We start from the raw sequence: 20020 nt of genomic DNA, 5'->3' as shown, positions 1-20020 counted from the left end.
TTATTGGATTTGCTGCAAGTGATTGATTTGGCATAGCACTGCAGTAATCCTTCATCGGATTTGTTGCGGGTGTTTATGGATAAAGGTGCAAAGATCCTTTACCGGATCTACTGTAAGATTTGTGAGTTGTGATCTAATCTTAACCTGGAACTGATTTCATGCATTTGGAGATGCAACTTTTCTCAGTTCATTTATATCTATTGCAGTGAGCATTCCGACAATAAGTCGCTTTTGTATCTTGGCAGTGAGTCATCCAAAAGTGACTCATTCCTTTTGTAAATACAATATAACTAGTTATATTATCCTGAGAGCTAACACTCTCCATGGTTTTTTTCATTTGGGTTTTCCACGCATAAAATTTGGTGTTCCATTTGTGGTTGTGTTTCTTGTTTATTATGTGTTTTCTATTTCATGTTGATGTCCTTAATTGATGAATTTGATTTATCCGTAAAAGGTTTAAAAATTGGAAGAAAGTTTTAGAATCTATGGGAATATTGATTCACCCCCTCCCTCTCAATATTTGGGTCCTTTCAACCAATCCAACATGGCGTGCAATGGGTGTGTTGAAGGGGTGGAGGAGGCTAATTGTGATAGATTGTGGTCTATTTTTTTAATACATTTATATAGTTAATGAGGCCAATTGGTAGGTTAGTTAGCAAATGATGTTGTTCGTGCAACAAAGGTCTTAATGGAGAAGTGATAGCTTTGAGTCAACCATGCATTCACTTATAGGGATCCAAACATGACCAAAACAAACAACCTCTGAAGTAAGAAGATAATTAGGCTCCATTACCAATAGGCTCATGTTATGTTTGAAATAGGGAAGGAGGGAGAGAAAGGATAGAAAGAGGGAGAGATGGAGAGGAGAAGAGTGAGAGAGAGCGGGGGAGATAAGGAGATAGAGATAGAGATCCATCTGGAGAGTGATAATGATGTGGAGAAAAGAGGGATATATAAGGAGGGGGAGGAGAGCATAGGGTGGATAGAGATGGAAGAGATAAATATATAGAGAGGGGGAGAGGGGGAGATAGAAAGGCACAAATAGAGATAAGAAATGATATGGAAAGAGAGAGAGGGAGAGATGTAAGGGTAGAGAGGTGGAGAGACAATGAGATGGAGATAAAGGGAGACATGGAGAGATTATGAGATAGAGATGGAGGGAGAGATTGATGGAGAAACATGGAGAGATAGAGATAAAGAAGCAAAGAGATATATAAGTATCTAGAGTTTTAGGAAGAGGGGGTGAAGAGAAAGAGAGAGGGGAAGATATGAGTAAAGATGAATATAGAGAGAGAGGAAGAGAGATCGATAGAGAGATAGAGAGAGGTATAGGGGGGAAATAGAGATAGGGAGAGATAAGGAGATATAGAGGGAGAGAAAAGACATATATAAATGGTGAGATATAGTGTTAGAGATAAAGATATAAGGACATAGAGAGGGGGGGGGGGGGAGAGGGGGAGAGACAAATAAATATTTAAAAATAGAGAGAAGTAAAGATAGACAAATAAATATGGAGAGAGGGAGAGACAAAAAGAGGAAGGAAAATATAGGGAAATGGGGAGGGGGAGAGAAAGAAGGGAATAGAGAGATATATGGGAAGAGAAAGAGAGAGAATTATAGATATATGGGAAGAGAAAAGGAGAGATAGGTGGATATAGAGAGATAGATAGGGGATGGGGAGGGAGAGAGGGAGAGAGGGAGAGATAGGAAGATAGAGAGAGAGAGAGAGAGAGAGAGAGAGAGAGAGAGAGAGAGAGAGAGAGAGAGAGAGAGAGAGAGAGAGAGAGAGAGAGAGAGAAGGGGGAGAGAGAGAGAGAGGGAGAGAGATGGGTAGAGAGGGAGAGAGAGAGAGAGAGAGAGAGAGAGAGAGAGAGAGAGGAGAGAGAGGAGGTATAGAGAAGGGGGAGAGAGAGAGGGAGAGAGATGGGTAGAGAGGGAGAGAGAGAATAAGAGGGGAAGAGAGGAAAAGATGGCTATGTTGGTGTGAATAAGGTATTTTACCAATCTATTTCACTAGTAGGTCCTATTTGTATACCTTCTAAGGAATCTTTTTAGAAGTCCCAATTGTTATGTGATATTACCTTGGCATTTACTTTTTGTCCTAGATCATTTAATATTTATCAAGTTAGTTATCTAATATAATAGGATTAAGATACACATCGTCATCTTATCTAATCCTATCTTTCACCTTGCCTTTATAAGAAAGACTAGTGTACACTCTGTATCATAGATCAGAAGATCATATCTCATATATCTCTCATGGAAGGTGGTCTTTTAAATGCAAGTGATCCTATGATGTACAGCTAATATTTAGCTTCTACATGGTATTAGAGCTCTAGTATTGTAAAACCCTTCTTAGATACGAGGGTAGAGCTATTTCCAAATGAATTATCTTGGTAACTCTAATGGAGTATGCTTTTCTCTTGTTTCATATGATGACCTAGAGAAACAAAACAAAAAAACTTAAGAGAAACATTAAATTTGGGGTTTTTATATTTGTGTTTTTGTATTGTAGTTTCATTGCAGAATGTATTAGATCAAATATGATCTCACTATTGAGTTTAAGAAGTCGATGAAAGTTAACTCTACCGTTTATTTCATCCAAACCCAGCTTGAGAGGTCAAATCTACAAGGGTTTGAAGTTAGGAGGTGATTGTCAGATCTAGGAGATAGCTAAAACTTTGAAGCACTTTGGGCCAAAATAGGCCCTGTCATTATTTCTAAAAGGCCCCAAAAACCCGAAGGTTGAGTGTTGAATTATCAAAGTTTGAGACTTTTTCTCCAAGCCCTTATAGGAAAATCCCTACCCTCATCATCATTTACTATCTATACAAAATCCATATAGCATGGATCAATACTGTACAACCCATTCCATTCATCTATAATAATCAACAAAATATTTTACAAAAAAAATGTATATTCTTATTGATGTTGAAAGTACTACAACATCTCTACATAGTTTGAAGTGGCACTGGCTAATCTTCACATAAAAAAAGCATCCACCTAGGCATGTTTTTGCATATAACATGCATAACATACAACCACCCATACGATGCATGAAGATGATGGAAGGAGTAGACTAAGAATAGACTACTAACAGAGTAGGGGAGAGGGACTAGTAGTCGTTAGGGCTAACTTCATCAACATGTAGTCGTCACATGGAATATCGTAAGACCTCCGTTTTTTTTTAGAAATGTAAAATGGATACTTAACTATCTACAACTAAGGTTTGAAGGCGTGACTCATCATGCAACTCGTCAAAATAACACGTCTACTGCGAAGTGTCCAAAAAATGACTTTTTAAAGATTCGACCAAAACTTAATCTAAAAATGTCTAGTAATTGAAAATATATATATCATTTCTTGTTAGTAAAATATCATATTTTTATTTAGACTATAGCTTATATGCAACATAAATGGACCAAATACATATTAGTAACCATAAATAATTGTTATATCTAACTTGTAAATCCAACATAAATGAATTAATAGTTGAACAAAAAAACACATTATTATATAAAATATAACATATATCTAACACAAATGGACCAATAGTTGAACACTAAAACTTTTGAAAATCCTTCTCATTTCATGGAAAAATACAAGGTATTTTTTGTGCTCACCTTTTATATTTGTGATAGGACAAATTATTAATATGAAATACTCTAATGAATATACATTGCTACCCCAATAGTTGTACACAGGAATACTATTTTTCCACTATGATAACAATACTTGCTTAAGCAAGTATCCTATTGTATTGAATGAACATCTTATTTTTTAAATGACACACTTATAGTGGATAGTTATGATATTTTATTTCAAACAAAAAACTATTTATTTCACTTGTTAATGAATGTATATTTGTACTTTTTATATAACATTTGGTTATTTTGAAATTTACATGTGGACTATTTATTTATAATATATAGTATAAATTTGTGGTAAGATTGGATATTATGTGCACAATTGCTATAATGGCTATTGGACCCCATTCAACTACTAGTCCCTCTCCCCTAACAGACGGACAACGACAGAAACAAATGTTTTGAATTTAAAAAATCACTCTCCCGCTCCCGCCCAAACATAATTTCAAAATATTTGTTTTGAATTCCTCCCACTGCTGTTGCATTTCTATTTTCATTGTTCTTCATGTTGGGTCTGGATGGCTGATCCGAATTATGGATTCGGATGACAACACCTAAGTGAGAACTTGCGGTGTTGTGGATGAACAAGATAATACAGAATTGAAGCAAGTCAAAAAGTAATCTATTTCATTCGAAAATCCAACATATAGAAATTCATGAGATTCCAAGGGTCACAAAAACCCCTTGAGAATCGAAGTCCAACAGTCACATTTGTTTATTATATAATAAAATCTAAAACTACGTAATTTTTCAAAAAAACTATATAAAATTTGTCCTAACTTTAACTAGGCATAACCTTCTGCACGAGACTCGAAATTACGAGCCGTTTAACTCGTTGGAAAGGTCTCCAAGAGTTGTAGACGAGATTTTAAAAGAACATGCCTAGCACCGCTTTCAAGGGCTAAAAATACCCTAAGGCCTTCAAAAATGCCATTTACTAACGTATAGACAAACTAAGAAAATATATAATAATATTTTCAAATTCTATTCTGATCAATGGCGCAGCTTGTTCACTCTGTGGGATATAAGTTGCAGTGATAAAATTTGCCATCTTTGGTCCATAATTTCTATGGTTAATGCATACGTAAAATAGCTCCATTTTGATTTTTTGCTTGTAATGTGGTTTTGTTTTTGTTTGCTTTCTATTCAGCAGTGAATTCTTTGGATTTTTATTCAGGTGTGGGCAGGCAGATGTGAAGCCGGTTGAGATGAGATGGGTCATTCTGCTTCAACCCTTCTTCGGCGGAGAGAAAGTGGAGGCAGCGAAGTCGGACCCAAACCTGTGGTGGTGTTGGATGGACGCGTTATGGAAGTTGTCGTTGCTGGTGGGAGTGAAGAGAGAGCATCTGGCACGTAATCTCATGGCTGAGGTGTTGCACGATGTGAATTTACCACCGGTGATTGTTTGCATATCGGAAAGGGACATGTTGAAGGAGAGGAACATGGAGTACTACCACACACTCAAAAATGTGGGGATAAAGGCAAGCTATGTTATGATAGAATGATCTGAAAAATGTGTTTTTTAAAATCTTATGATAGAATGGTCTGATTAGTAATCCAGTATACCTTCGTCCCAATTATAGCCATTTCTAACCAATTTGTTTTCCTTTGGTTGAAATGGGCCATTCTCAGTAAGTGCACCAACACCAAATGATGTAGAACCTGGCCCTGTAATTTTTCAGTTTGTAGATCCAAATAGTGATTGTAACAGAATGCAATATTCAAAATAAGCAAAGAAGTGCATAAGGAAAATGTCAAACTTTTCCTATATGCAGGGACCAAATTTAGGAAAACTTCAATGCCTTTTAGAAATCGCTGAAGGAAGACCATCAAATAATGCAATCAAGTCTCATGGTAATATGGTTTTGCTAAGATGGATATTGTGACTCTTAATTCAAAGGTTTGCCTACGAGAAATATGCATGGTGAAGGACATGATGCATTAGTTTTCTTCTTTCTCCTTTCACACTGTTTATTTACTGCATGAATAAGACCCCATTGAGTGAACGAATTAGACCCCATTATGTATCTATCCAAAAAAGTAATATAGAGTTTTGTATTAGTTTAAATGATTTCACTTTGAATGTAGAATGATTTTGTCGGCCGAAGCTATTCTCGCTTCAAAACAAACCTTTCGTACAACGTGATAGTGACATGTTAGTCAATCGCAGCCGTTTGTTGCAAAATTGATGGCGTAAAACGCACGACTAACACGCGTGTTAGTCAATCCATACTACCGTTTTGGACCCAGAATAGATGCGTCCGATTTTATCTGGTCAAAGCTCCTTATTCCAATCTTCAAATAGACAATTTGTAAAATAAAATAGCAGCATTGTTTAAGCTCTGACAAATAGATAAGTGAACAAGGAATTTGCTTGTACTCAAATCTGGATTTTTTTTCAATGGAAACATTTCATGGCAGATTTAAGTTTCAAAGTCTCTCAGGTAAGTTTTGTACTAAATAGCTCTCCAATACAATGTTAAAATACAAGTTTGTAGCACAACCATAAAGGTTTTGTTTGTGTTTGTTCTTTATTTAGCATGAAACATAAAATACAAGTTTGTAGCACAACTATAAAGGTTTTGTTTGTGTTTGTTCCTTATTTAGCATGAAACATGACTATGGTGACAACCATTTACTTGAGTGAATTCATATTTGGCATTGTTCTTTGGTTAGGAGTGTTCAAGGAAAATCTGAGTTAATATTTTAAGATCTTTTAGTGATTTAAATTATTATATATTTATGAGATATAAATTAAAATAGTTTGATTGGGATAATATTAGCATTGATATTGTAGCATGGGCTTTGTTGATAATTAATAGGGCAATATGTATTTGGCAAAACATTGTGAATCTGGTCCTATTAGCTTATCTTACACCCTCTACATGGGTTAATTGACATTCAATAAACTATTTTACATTTTTGTTCTCTTCCTTCATCAATACCCTCAATCATTTGACTTGTAAATATTTACCTATATGATGTAATGAGACATGCTATAATTTGTTGAGCAAATCATTTGAGGAAGTGGAAACTCATTTCAAAAACAAATGTACTAATGACAAAATAAGAATACTTCTTACTATTGGGTATTTAGCATAATTGTTTCCTTGCTACCCTATGTTTTGTTATGAGTGGATGTAGTTTGAATTGAGTAAGTTGTTATGCATAATTATAGTTTAGGATAATAGTTTTATTACTTCTTGTTGCCTTGCATTTTAATGTGACTAAGCTCACCTTATATTGAATTTGTTGGAAGTATAATCCCCATGCACAAATTTATTCTAGTAATGTTAGTAATAAGTGGTATGTCATGGGGCAACAACAGAACTTGACCCTAAATTGGGGTTCCAACAATGTAGTGTTGTTTCTAATGAGTGTTACTCATTCTTGCAAGCTAGTTGATTAAACCTTACATGGATTGCTTTAGGATATAACTTCTTGGATGTGGTGACTATCATTACAATAATGTAATTTCATGTTTATGACCCCAATTACAAAATATTGTCTTGGTTCAGTGAAAAGTGTAGTTTCTGCTAATAAAGAGACATAGAAGATCAACCTAACCTTTGTGTCAAGGACAATTTTATTGTTGGTGAAATTTTTAATTTTACTTGTAGGTAGGTAAAAATGGTTTTGAAGTAGAAAGCAAATGTAAAATGGATTTGAACTAATCTAGCAAAGGATGCATTGCCCCTACCTTGTAACACATCCAAACTAATGGGGGAATTAATAGAGAGTTGGTAGTAGCAATGTGTGCTAAAATACACAATAGAGATATTTTGTTTAAGTATATGATATTAATAAATGAACCGACAAACTCCTTTTATAACCTTAGGTCTTAAGTTGATCAATATTTTTGAGCCACATTGAACTTTGTCACTAGTTTAAAAATATTTAAACTCTCTAAAATATCAATTGTTCTATATTGAGTTATAGGTTATGTTCATTTAAAACCATTGGAGATTTTTAAAAACTTCACAACTTTACCATATTTTCAAGACACTTTGAACTTGCATGCTTGGTAACATTGAAAACTTGATAATATTCAATAAAAAATGTGAGCTTCAAGTGAATTTTTTAGTGATTTCAAAGGTTGGTAACCTTGGAAATCTTTTATACTTTGTTCCTCACCACTTTGTGGAGTTTTATAACTTTTGAAAGGAATGATAAGTGAAAAGTAAGACTACATATCAAGAAGTTAGGAAGTTCAAGGATTGAAGGAAAAAGTATAAGCTTGTTGGTCTTGGATTATAAGTACACACATGAAGACATTTGGTGATGATCTTTAGAAACAAAGTCAACTAGTGAATCCACATCATCATTTGAGGCTACTATGACTTCATGTCACACCTTTAGTATGTCTTAATTCAAGAGTTTCGACAACATAGTGGAAATTCATCAAACATAATCCTACAAATGAATTATATATGGATATTAGGTTTTATCAAGACCTTAGAGATCATAATTTTATATATATCATCATTAGGTTCTAAGAGGTTTTCAAATCTTGTCTCCAAGTGTCATCCCTAGTATATCAATGAGGTAATATGTTGAATTATGTATCCATCTTATTCTTAGAGTAAATCACATCTTTGTAATTACCTATTGAAAGTTGAACTACATATTTTGTTTTTTCAACCAACATAAGCTCAGGTCAAGGTTTGGCAAGATGTGTTTTTTTTCTCCTCATTTGATGTTATGTCAAATGAATGGTTGGATATCACAACCTTCCTTTTCAAGTAACAGAGATATGTGCGCCCCAACAAAGTGTATTCCTCATTTTATATTGTTGTAAGGTTGTAATAGGATTATGTCTATGAATATGAAGTTGCATTTTACATTACACAATGCATTTTTCAACCTGTACAAACTTAGTTCACAGTTGGTAAGATTTTTTTTCTCTCATTTCATGTTATCTCAAATGAATGGATGGATATCACTACTTTCCTATTTAGGTAATAGAGATATGTGCCTCCCAAAAAAGCTATATTCCTTATTTTATGTTGTTGTAAGGTTCCAATAGGATTTCATTGTATAGATGAAGTTATAAGTTGAAATGCACATTGTGTTTTGCAACTTGTAGAATCTTAGTTCATGGTTGATAAGACGTTTTTCTCAATGAATGTCATTTCTCAAATGAACTTTTGGATAGCACAACCATCCTCTTTAGGTAACAAAGGCATGTTTAATATGACAACTTAGTGTGTGCAGGTTGAAAAACCCAATTTATATTTTAACCTACGAAATTTATATTTATAATGGAACCTTATCATAATCCTAGAACAATATAAAATGAGGAATTACTCATGGTTGAATTATACATTGCATTTTGCAACCTATACAACCTTCCTCTTTAGGTAATAGAGGCATGTCGGATATCACAACTAAGTGTGTGGAGGTTAGAAACAACAATGTATTTTAACCTACAAATTTATATTTATAGTGGAACCCTATCACAATCATACAACAACATAAAATAAGGAATACACTTTTTTGGAGGTGCACATACCTCTATTACCCGAAGAGGAAGGTTTTGATATCAAACCAATCATTGGTGCAGTCATCGGTTAGGAGGGACCTCAAAGAGATCAATCTGGGCTGGTCAACAAGAGTAAACACAACGAAAACATGGGGAATGATCAAGGCAATGTAAAACTGAATGAATTATATCATGAAAATTGTTTACAATCAACTGGTAGCAATCGGGTTACAATAATCGACTCACTGGCCTGCTAAAACATGCTTGATTATAGAACAGGTCACAACCGGGACCTCAAATATTAGGATCTATCTTCTATGTTCTATCTCTTTCTTTGAACTACATTCTAAATGCCCAATTACAATGATTTATACGATCCAAAGGGATCTGGTCGACCCAAAAAGGATCAAATGTTGAAGAACACTAAAGTGTAAAAACAACCAGGTCGGCCTCCGCCAAAGAAATTCCTCCGAAAAATCCAAAAGATGAAGTGTAGATCACAGGGAAAGGTCGACCACAAGCCAAGAAACATCAGAATCAACACTCAGGGCTCCGCAAGCTACGAAAGGGATCTGATAGATCCTGGTAGATTACAACTAGGCAATCGGTACCAAAAAACTATCTTGGAAATCAGTAGTGATAACTCGCTAGAAAATGATCTAAATGCTCCATGGTTTGGGAATAAGGTAGATGATCAAGTCCTCATGAAAAATCCAACTCTACATGATCTAGTGAGCCAAGTTCGGGAAATACAGAAAGAAATGCTGAAACTACAAAATAGAAAGGAAATATTTTTGGTTGATGCAAGATTGCCATGAACTGGGGATTCTCTTGCATCAATCATTCAAGATATATTTTACACACTGTGTTGTACACAAAAGTGTATTCCATATTATGTTTTACACAAAAGTGTATTCCACATTATGTTTTACACAAAAGTGTATTCCACATTGTTTTTTAATCCTTGGTCTATTAACTCTCTCTCTCTCTCTCTCTCTCTCTCTCAAGTATCTCTATATCTAGAGGAGGTAATACCCCACTGTTTATTTGAGATAACCTCAACTCAAAAGAACGAAATAAATTTTATCAACCATGATCTAATCTTTTGTAGGTTGACAAATGCACTATGTAATTCAACTAGTGAAGATTCATATTTACAATGTCATCCTATCACAACCCTACAACAACATAAAATGAGGAATACAATTTTTTTTGGGTGCACATGTTTATGTTATGTGAAGAGGAAGGTTGTGATATCCACCCAGTCATTTCAAATTATAAAAGGTTGTGAATGTAAACAATGCATTATTAAGCATGGTGAAAAACACAATATTTTATGTAGATAGTGTGGCAAACACGTGTTATTTTGTCGAATGATTGAAAACACATGGTGTTGTTACAAAACATAAAATGAGTAAAGGAGGGTGGATATCTATGATTTCAACAAAATTAGTAAAGTAAATTATCGTTTATTCTCTAAATAATATAAACTATGAATTATTAAGCATAATATAAAATAGTCAAATAAGTCGAACACACAAAGACACCAACATATAGTGATAATACAGATTGTAATCCATCCCTTTAAGTGCTCTTAGATCCACATAAGTGAAATAAAGTAGACTCACATTAATTTCATTTCCAGCTTCTCTCAAGTCATCAGGTTACAGACATCGTGTTTGTCGCCATAGTAAAGGCGTCGTGTTTATCGCGACAGTAAATTCATTGTGTTTAAGGAGGGAAAATTTGAAAACATTGTGTTTATCACCACAAGAAGGAAAGGTGAACACACCATTTTCATCACCTCAGTATAGGTAGAGATGATGCAGAGGCATGGCTTTCACAAGGACAACATACAATGACAATACAAATTGTAATCGTGCTTAGGTTACAAACATCGTGCTTATCTCCATAGTAAAGGCATTGTGTTTATCCCGATAGTAAATTCACCATTTTTATCATCAAATGAAGGAAAGTCAAAAACACCGTGCTTATTGCCTCAGTAAAGATAGGGATGATGCAGAGGTACGACTTTCACAAAGCCATCAACATACAATGACAATATAGATTGTAATCGTGCTCAAGTTATAGACACCATGTTTATCACCATAGTAAAGGTGTCATTTTTTATCGTGATAGTAAATGCATCGTGTTTATCACCAAAGGAGGGAGAGTCAAAAACATCATGTTTATCACCACACGAAAGTATAGTGAACACATCGTGTTTATCATTTCAGTAAAAGTAGAGATGATCCAGAGGTACGACTTTCGCAAAGACATCAACATACAATGACAATATATATTGTAATCATGCTCAAGTTACAGACACAATGTTTATCACCATAGTAAAGGCGTCATTTTTATCTTGACAGTAAATTCCACGTGTTTATCACCAAAGGAGCGAGAGTCGACAACATAGTGTTTATCACCACATGAAGGAAAGGTGAACACATCGTGTTTATCGCCTTAGTAAAGATAGAGATGATGCAGAGGCATGAATTTCAAAAGGCCATCAACATACAATGACAATACAAATTGTAATTGTGCTTACAGACACCATGTTTATCACCATAGTAAAGGCGTCGTTTTTAACGCAACAGTAAATGCACCGTGTTAATCACCAAAGGAGGGAGAGTTGAAAACATAGTGTTTATCACCACAGGAAGGAAAGGTGAACACATCGTGTTTATCACCTCAGTAAAGGTAGAGATGATGCAAATGTATGACTTTCACAAAGACATCAACATACAATGACAATACAGATTGTAATCGTGCTCAACTTACAAACATCGTGTTTATCGCCATAGTAAAGGCGTCGTTTTTATCGTGATAGTAAATTACACATGTTTATCACCAAAGGAGCGAGAGTTGACAACATCATGTTTATCATCACAAGAAGGAAAGGTGAACACACCGTGTTTATCGCCTTAGTAAAGGTAGAGATGATGCAGAGGTACGACTTTCACAAAAGTATATTTCACATTATTTTTAATCCTTAATCTATCAATCCTTTTGAGCCTCCCTCTATTTCCCTCTTTCACTTGGGATATCTATTTCTCTCTCTCTCTCTCTCTCTCTCTCTCTCTCTCTCTCTCTCTCTCTCTCTCTCTCTCTCTCTCTCTCTCTCTCTCTCTCACACACACACACACACACACACACACACACCATCCCTCCATCCAGATTGTAATCCATCCCTTTAAGTGCTCTTACATCCACATAAGTGAAATAAAATAGACTCACATTACTTTCATTTCCAACTTCTCTCAAGTCATTAGGTTATAGATCACCAAAGGAGGGAGAGTAAAAAATAGTGTGTTTATCACCACAGGAAGGAAAGGTGAAGACACCATGTTTAGTTCCTCAGTAAAGGTAGAGATGATGTAGAGGCACGACTTTCACAAAGACAAAATACAATGATAATACAGATTGTAATCATGCTTAGGTTACAGACACCGTATTTATCGCCATAGTAAAGGTGTTGTTTTTATCGCAACAGTAAATTCACCATTTTTATCACCAAAGGAAGGAAAGTCGAACACCACCGTGTATATCACCACATGAAGGAAAGATGAACACACCATGTTTATTGTTGTAGTAAAGATAGAGATAATGCAAAGGTAGGGCTTTCACAAAGACATCAACATACAATGACAATATAGATTATAATCGTGCTCAGGTTATGAACACCGTGTTTATCACCATAGTAAAGGCATTGTTTTTATCGTGACAGTAAATTCAACGTGTTTATCACCAAAGGAGGGAAATTAAAAAATGTCGTGCTTATCACCACGGGAAGGAAAGGTGAACACACCGTGTATATCGCCTCAGTAAAGGTAGAGATGATACAATGGTACAACTTTCACAAAGACATCAACATACAATGACAATACAAATTGTAATCGTGCTCAGGTTATAGACACCGTGTTTATCGCCATAGTAAAGGCGTTGTTTTTATTGCAATGGTAAATTCCATGTGTTTATCACCAAAGGAGGGAGATTTGACAACATCATGTTTATCACCACAGGAAGGAAAGGTGAACACACTGTGTCTGTCGCCTTAGTAAAGGTAGAGATGATGTAGAGGCACAACTTTCACAAAGACAACATACAATGACAATACAAATTGTCACAAGAGCACATAACACAAACGTAAATAAATACAATACATCAATAGCATTCACTTATAATACTGCCATCTATATTGTGACAAATCGAGTGGCACAAACTTAGTTCATGGTCTATCACCTCTTTTACCACTCTAGGTCTCTTACCTATCTATATGCCCCCTCTATAGTTCTCTCCCTCCCTCTCTACCTCTCTCTCTCCCTCCCTCTTTACCCTATCCCTTTATGAACTATACAATTCCAAAAGTTAAAATGGACCAACTTCAGACCCTCTCCCCTGCTTCAATTTTTTGGTGTCAACATGACATATACAATTCCATGTCAATCTGGACCACTAAGAGGCCCTTTGATATATCCAAATTATAATTAAATTATAATTATTGTATTGGTAATGATATCAAACTATAATGCCATTGACTAATTGTAAAAGCTAAAGATTAATTTGTCAAGCATCGAAGAAAGTTATAATCTATAATATGGAGTACTTAGGTAAGTTGTAATTAAGTTTACACTTGAAGGTAACTTACACTTGAAGTTCTAATTAGGGCTAGGGTTTAATTAAGTTTAGTGTTTACGTAGGGTTGGGGTTAAACTTAGGGTTCAATTATTGTAAGGATTAATGTGAAGGTTAGGGTTAGGATTAAATTACATTTAGGGTAAGGATGTTTTAGCTTTCTATTATATACCTTTATAGGATTTAACATCTTCCCTAATAATGTCATTAATTATCAAAATGAATTCAATTATATGGGATGGAAGACTATGTGGGGCCAATAAATATCGTGTCAATTACAATTTCATAGGTCTAGTGTTAACAAGGTTTTTGATAGATGATGATCCTTATAACTCAGTGTTACATGTTATAGATTATCTTAAATTTAATTATTGGGAGTTTTTTCCTATGGTTGATAAGATGTGTTTTTTCCTCATTTGATGTTATCTCAAATGCACAACCTTTCTCTTCAAGTAACAGAGGCAAGTGAACCCTAACAAAAGTGTATTTTTCATTTCATAATGTTACAAATTTTGATAGGATTTCATTGTATATATGAAGTTGTAGGTTGCAATACACATTGTGTTTTGTAACCTACAAAAGCATAGTTCATGGTTGACAAACCTATGTAGTGTTGTGAATTATAATTCCTTTTAATTTCACACTCATTTCAGGGCCCTTTCTTTAGCATGCCTCATTTCACTTCAATTTCATATAGGTCTTTCCCTATTTTCACTTTAATGATTATAAGTACAATCTATTTCTTTTAATTCCATTTAGGCCTTTCCCTATTTCAAATTTAAATTATCTTTATGACACATTTAACTATCACAACCCTACATTAACATAAAATGAGGAATGAATTTTTTTGGGGGGTGGACATACCTTTGTTACTTGAATAAGAAGGTTTTGAAACATAACGAGACATGTGTTTTGAAACACATTGTGTTTTATAAAATAGTGTATTCCACATTGTTTTTAATCCTCAATCTATTAATCCCTTTGAGCCTCCCTCTCTTTCCCTCTTTCACTTGGGCTCTCTCTTTCTCACCATCCACCTCCCAAGTCTCTCTATATCTCCCCATCTCCCTCTCTCTCTCCCTCCCATTCTTTCTCTTAGGGTTCTCTCTTACATTCCACTCCTTCTTCACATGCTTCTCTCTCTCTCTCTCTCTCTCTCTCTCTCTCTCTCTCTCTCTCTCTCTCTCTCTCTCTCTCTCTCTCTCTCTCTCTCTCTCTCTCTCTCTCTCTCTCTCTCTCTCTCTCTCTCTCTCTCTCTCTCTCTCTCTCTCTCTCTCTCTCTCTCTCTCTCTCTCTCTCTCTCTCTCTCTCTCTCTCTCTCTCTCTCTCTCTCTCTCTCTCTCTCTCTCTCTTTTGATACCAACATTACATGTACAATACCATTTTAGTTTGAAAAGTTAAAATGGACCACCTTCAGACCCTCTCCCCTACTTAAACATTTTGATGTCAAAATGACATATACAATACCATGTCAATCTATAAAGTTCAAATGGACCAACTTCGAACCCTCTCCCCTACTTCAATTTTTTGGTGTCAACATGACATATACAATGCCATGTCAATTTGGACCACTAAGAGACCCTTTGATCTATCCAAATTATAATTATTGTATAAGTAATGATATCAAACTATTATGCCATTGACTGATTCTAAAAGCTAAAGATTAGTTTTTCAAGCATCGAAGAAAGTTATAATATATAATATGGAGTTCTTAGGTAACTTACACTTGAAGTTTTAATATAGCAACCATTTTTAGGCTTTCAAGATAATCAAGAGTGAATCCAAGATTACATTTTTTTCAGAAATTATCAAAATTTTGATTGCTCGTTGCAAGAAAATAGGTCACTATAATTTAGCAATATAACTTAAATTTGATAGATAACATTGATGGTCAAACAAAATTAAGTACTTAATGTGCTACACAATACGAAAAGAGTACATACAATTATGTTCATAAACAAAAGGAAATCAATGATATAGTTTCATAGAAATCTTGTTCTTCGAGATGCATTATGTTTCATATATTAGAGGGAATTAGCCAAGGAAAAAAGAAAAAGGTTAAAAAGTCATAGATTAGATGTGTATCCAAGTAAAGGCTAATGAAATACTGATTCAACTTAATAATGTAGCATGCATTATTATAGATTTGAAGGTAAATGATAGTCATTTGAACTTCACAACGTATTTTAGAGACACTAAAATATCAAATTATCCATTGTGAATTTGTAAATAATAGATAGTAAAATGTTGAAAATTATAACCTTTCTAAAAAAAAAGGATTTAAAAATAAACAATTATGAATTAAAAAATTTATTATACATAATAGATAAATCAATTTATGATTAAAAAAAATATATATATATATATAATGATTTAAAAATGAATAATTTTATTATTCATTTCTATCAACTATAATATTATTTTATTTATTTATAAAGTTATTTTTCATTTAATCATTACAATTTATTAATATTAATTTTATTATTTTATTAATTCTATTCATATTTTTTATAAATTGCGCATAAAGAACTTCCATACTTGTAAATAATATAAATAAAGAAATATAATATAAATAAAATGTATTGAACTCCAATTTAATATTCGATCAATAATAGATGAAAATATTGGATGGCGTTCATGCGGGTGCGTGCAGGAGGTCGAGTTAGGGTTTCGCGGCCCTAGCTCGTAGGCGGCGCTGGTGCCGTTTTGCGTGGGGGGGAAGTGCTGGGTGTCGGGGGAAGCTAGTGGAGGAAGGGGCTGGTAGGGCTCGGTGGTGGCTGTGGGGGTGGTCGTCGGGAGGTGGGAAGGCTACGCGGGGATGGGGTTTCTGCTACTGCGGCCGAGGCTATCCCGGGTGTTTGGGATTTTAGGCGGGCCGATCTTTGGTGGTGTGAGTGAGGGGAGGGGCCTTGGGTGCCGAGCCCCCGTGGGGAGACCTTTGGGGTGTGGGCCCTTGGCCATTGTCCTTGTTGTTTATTAATTTTTGTGTGCCCCAATGGCGACTTTGGGTGGGGAAGCCTCGTAGGCAGTTCCAACAATGGATTTACGTGCTGCGGTGGGCTCAAAACCCCCATTTCAGAATGTGAGGACGTTTAACAATAACCTATTATCTTTTGATTCGGGTTCTGGGAGTGCTGGTAGCTCTCGCATGGTGAAAATTAATGGTTGCCTGGAGAGATGCAGTGAGAGGCCGAAGTTGATCATCCCTCCTGAGATTATAGCTGAAGGCATTGAATGCTTTTCAAATCACTTGCTATACTGCAAGTTTTTGGGAATGAGGGTTTCATTGCAGTTTTTGGAAAACTGGGTGTAGCGGACATGGGCATCGGAAGGGGAAATGGAGATTATGCTTTTGACAAATAACTATTTCATGGTTACGTTCAACTGCATGGAGGATCGCAATAGGGTCTTTGAACGAGGTCTGTATTTTTACAACTAGGTGGGATTATTCATCAAACCTTGGCATGCAGGGTTTAATCCTTCAGAGGAGCTCCCAAATAGGGTTCCGGTGTGGGTTCGGTTACCACATCTTCCAGTGGAATGTTGTCGGGAGGATGTGCTACAAATGCTCACTACTCTGCTTGGGAGGCCAGTGGGACCCTCATCGCAAACTCTGGGGAGAAAGGTAATGAACTTTGCATGTATCTGTGTTGAAATAGATCTTAGTAAACCCTTGCCAGATGCTATAGATATGTGTGCAGGCTCTTATTCATGGGTTCAACAGCTAGATTACGAGACTTTACCATTTCGCTGTCGTCTGTGTCATGAGTATGGTCATTTACAGCGTAACTGTCCTAGATACAAACTGGTAGTGCGACAACCTCAACAGCCAGAACCGAGCCTTGATAGGGCTGAGAAAGGGAAAGCTGCCATGTTGGGTGTGGTAGAGGGTGCTGATGGTTTTGTCTCAGTTAAGACAAAGAACAAGAACAAAGGATAAAAGAGACCCTTACAAGAGAGACGTGAGGAGGATACCTTTAACAGATTTGAGGCCTTGGATGACCTGAGCCATCAGGAAGTAAACCTGGGGTTAGCCCCTCTAGATCAGGGTGCATCAGGAGGGGTGCTGGAAAGTGTAATCGTGGAATCTTCCCAGGCCCTACTAGTGGTTAGAAGCCAGCAAATGGAGATGGACCAGACAGTAGGGGTTCAGTTGGGCCTGGCTCCTGGTATCGAGGTGAACCTGGCTGAGGGGGAGGGTTCTCCGATATCTTCAAAATTGGAACTGGTTGGGGCTAAAAGTAATAAGTCAGTTGTTCACCTGGGTCTACATCAGAGAGATATTAAGAAAAGTGCTTCAGAGAAGAGCTCAAAGGTTGGCAGAAAGAAGGATCTGGATAAGATCAAATTGATGGGGGAGAATTTGGTTGAGTCAAGGTCAGTGAAGACTTTGGATTCACACCTTTCCAACCCTCCTAAATGATTGTGCTCTCATGGAATGTAAGGGGCTTGAACAGCGACCCTAGACAAAAAGTTGTTCGGGATTTGATTAGGAATCACTCACCTGATGTCCTTTTCTTGCAAGAAACTAAACTTTCAGTGGAAAGTATGATGGGTCTCGTGCCAAAGCTGTGGGGGCGAGGCGAGTGTTAGTGTGTTGGGGTAGCTGGTTCCTCGGGAGGGGTGGCCTGTCTTTGGAACCCTTTAAGGTTCCGCCCTGTTTGGTGGGTTTCCTCCAGATCCTCATTATCCAGGGTGCTATCTAGTCTTGAGACTGGGGAATTTATCTTGTTTTCGAATATCTATGCTCCCACTGATTTTCAGGGTAAGCAAAGCTTATGGTCACATATTTCAGGTATGCGAAGGTTGGCCCCTTTTCATCCTTGGATTATGGTAGGAGACTTCAATGCCATCCTGGAGTTGAGTGAAAAGAAGGGGGGTGTAATGCAGTTGGAACCTTCTTCTTCTTTCCTTTTCCAGGATAGTATCTCCTTGCTGCAGCTAGTTGACATCAAGTCTAGCAATGGTTTGTTCACTTGGAACAACAGGAGGGTGGGAGAGAATTGGATTGCTGAACGATTGGATCATTTTCTGGTGTCCTGTTTTTGGATCGGTGGGGGGTGGTCCACAAGTTCTGAGATTCTTGACTGGAGAGGGTCGGATCACTGGCCCATCAAGCTGGTTTCATCTTCGGCTCGGGTAGCCCGTTCGCCTTCATTCAAATTCCAACTTATGTGGCTTTGGGACCCTTCTTTGCAGGTTCTTGTTGCGTACTGGTGGAGGAAAGGGAGGCTGACCTTTGGCACTACCATGTACTCTTTTGCCAAGCAGCTGCAATTTGTTAAGCTTCAGCTTAAATAGTGGAACCATCAAGGTTTCGGGAACATTTTTCATGAGAAGAAAGCTGCTCAAATTGTGTTGAATGAGATCACCAATGAAATTAGGGAGCATGGGTTATCTGAGGAACTACTTAGAGAGGAAGACATGGATGTCAAGGTGGTAGAGGAATGGGAGCTTCGGGAAGAAATATATTGGAAGCAAAGAGCTCGTATTGACTGGCTGAAGGAGGGGGACAAGAACACTACTTTCTTCTTTAACTTAGTGAAAGCAAGAAGACACGAAAATTCCATTCATGTTCTGGTTAATGACAGAGATGAGCAGTGCTTATCCTTGTAGGAGATGTCTAGGGAGTCTCTCCAGTTTTTCCAGTCCCTCTTTAGGGAGGACTCTCAGGGGGAAATAGTGGAGGAGAATCTGGTTCTGGATTGCATCCCTTCTCTTGTCTCAAGGGAGATGAATGAGAACCTTTGTGTCCTATTTTGCTGGAAGAACTTGAGAGGATTGTCTTCCACATGAGGAAAGGAAAGGCTCCTGGACCGGATGGGTTCCTGGTTAAATTCTTTCAAGAGTTCTGGGATATAATTAAGTTGGATTTATTGGAAGTAGTCTAGGAGTCCCAGAGGAATAAACAAATGCTTAGGGCATTGAATGCGACCTTCATTGCTCTAATCCCCAAGTGTGCAGGGGCCAACCGGTTAGGCCAGTTCTGCCTGATCTCCCTTTGCAATGTGATTTATAAGATCATCTCTAAGCTGATAGCGGATAGATTGAAGAAGTGCTTGGGGAATGTTATTTCTGAGGAGCAGAGTGGGTTTGTGGAAGGGCACCAAATTCTGGATGGGGTGGTCATTGCTACAGAGACCATTCATTCTATGGCAACCTCCAAGGAAAAAGCTATGTTTATCAAGCTAGATATGGCTAAGGCGTACGATAGAGTTCGGTGGTCCTTCCTTCAGAAGATCCTCAGGGCTTT

The sequence above is a fragment of the Cryptomeria japonica genome, chromosome 3 (genome assembly GCF_030272615.1).
Source record: "Cryptomeria japonica chromosome 3, Sugi_1.0, whole genome shotgun sequence".
Classification (NCBI taxonomy): Eukaryota; Viridiplantae; Streptophyta; class Pinopsida; order Cupressales; family Cupressaceae; genus Cryptomeria; species Cryptomeria japonica.
Note: the sequence above shows the minus strand (reverse complement) of the source record.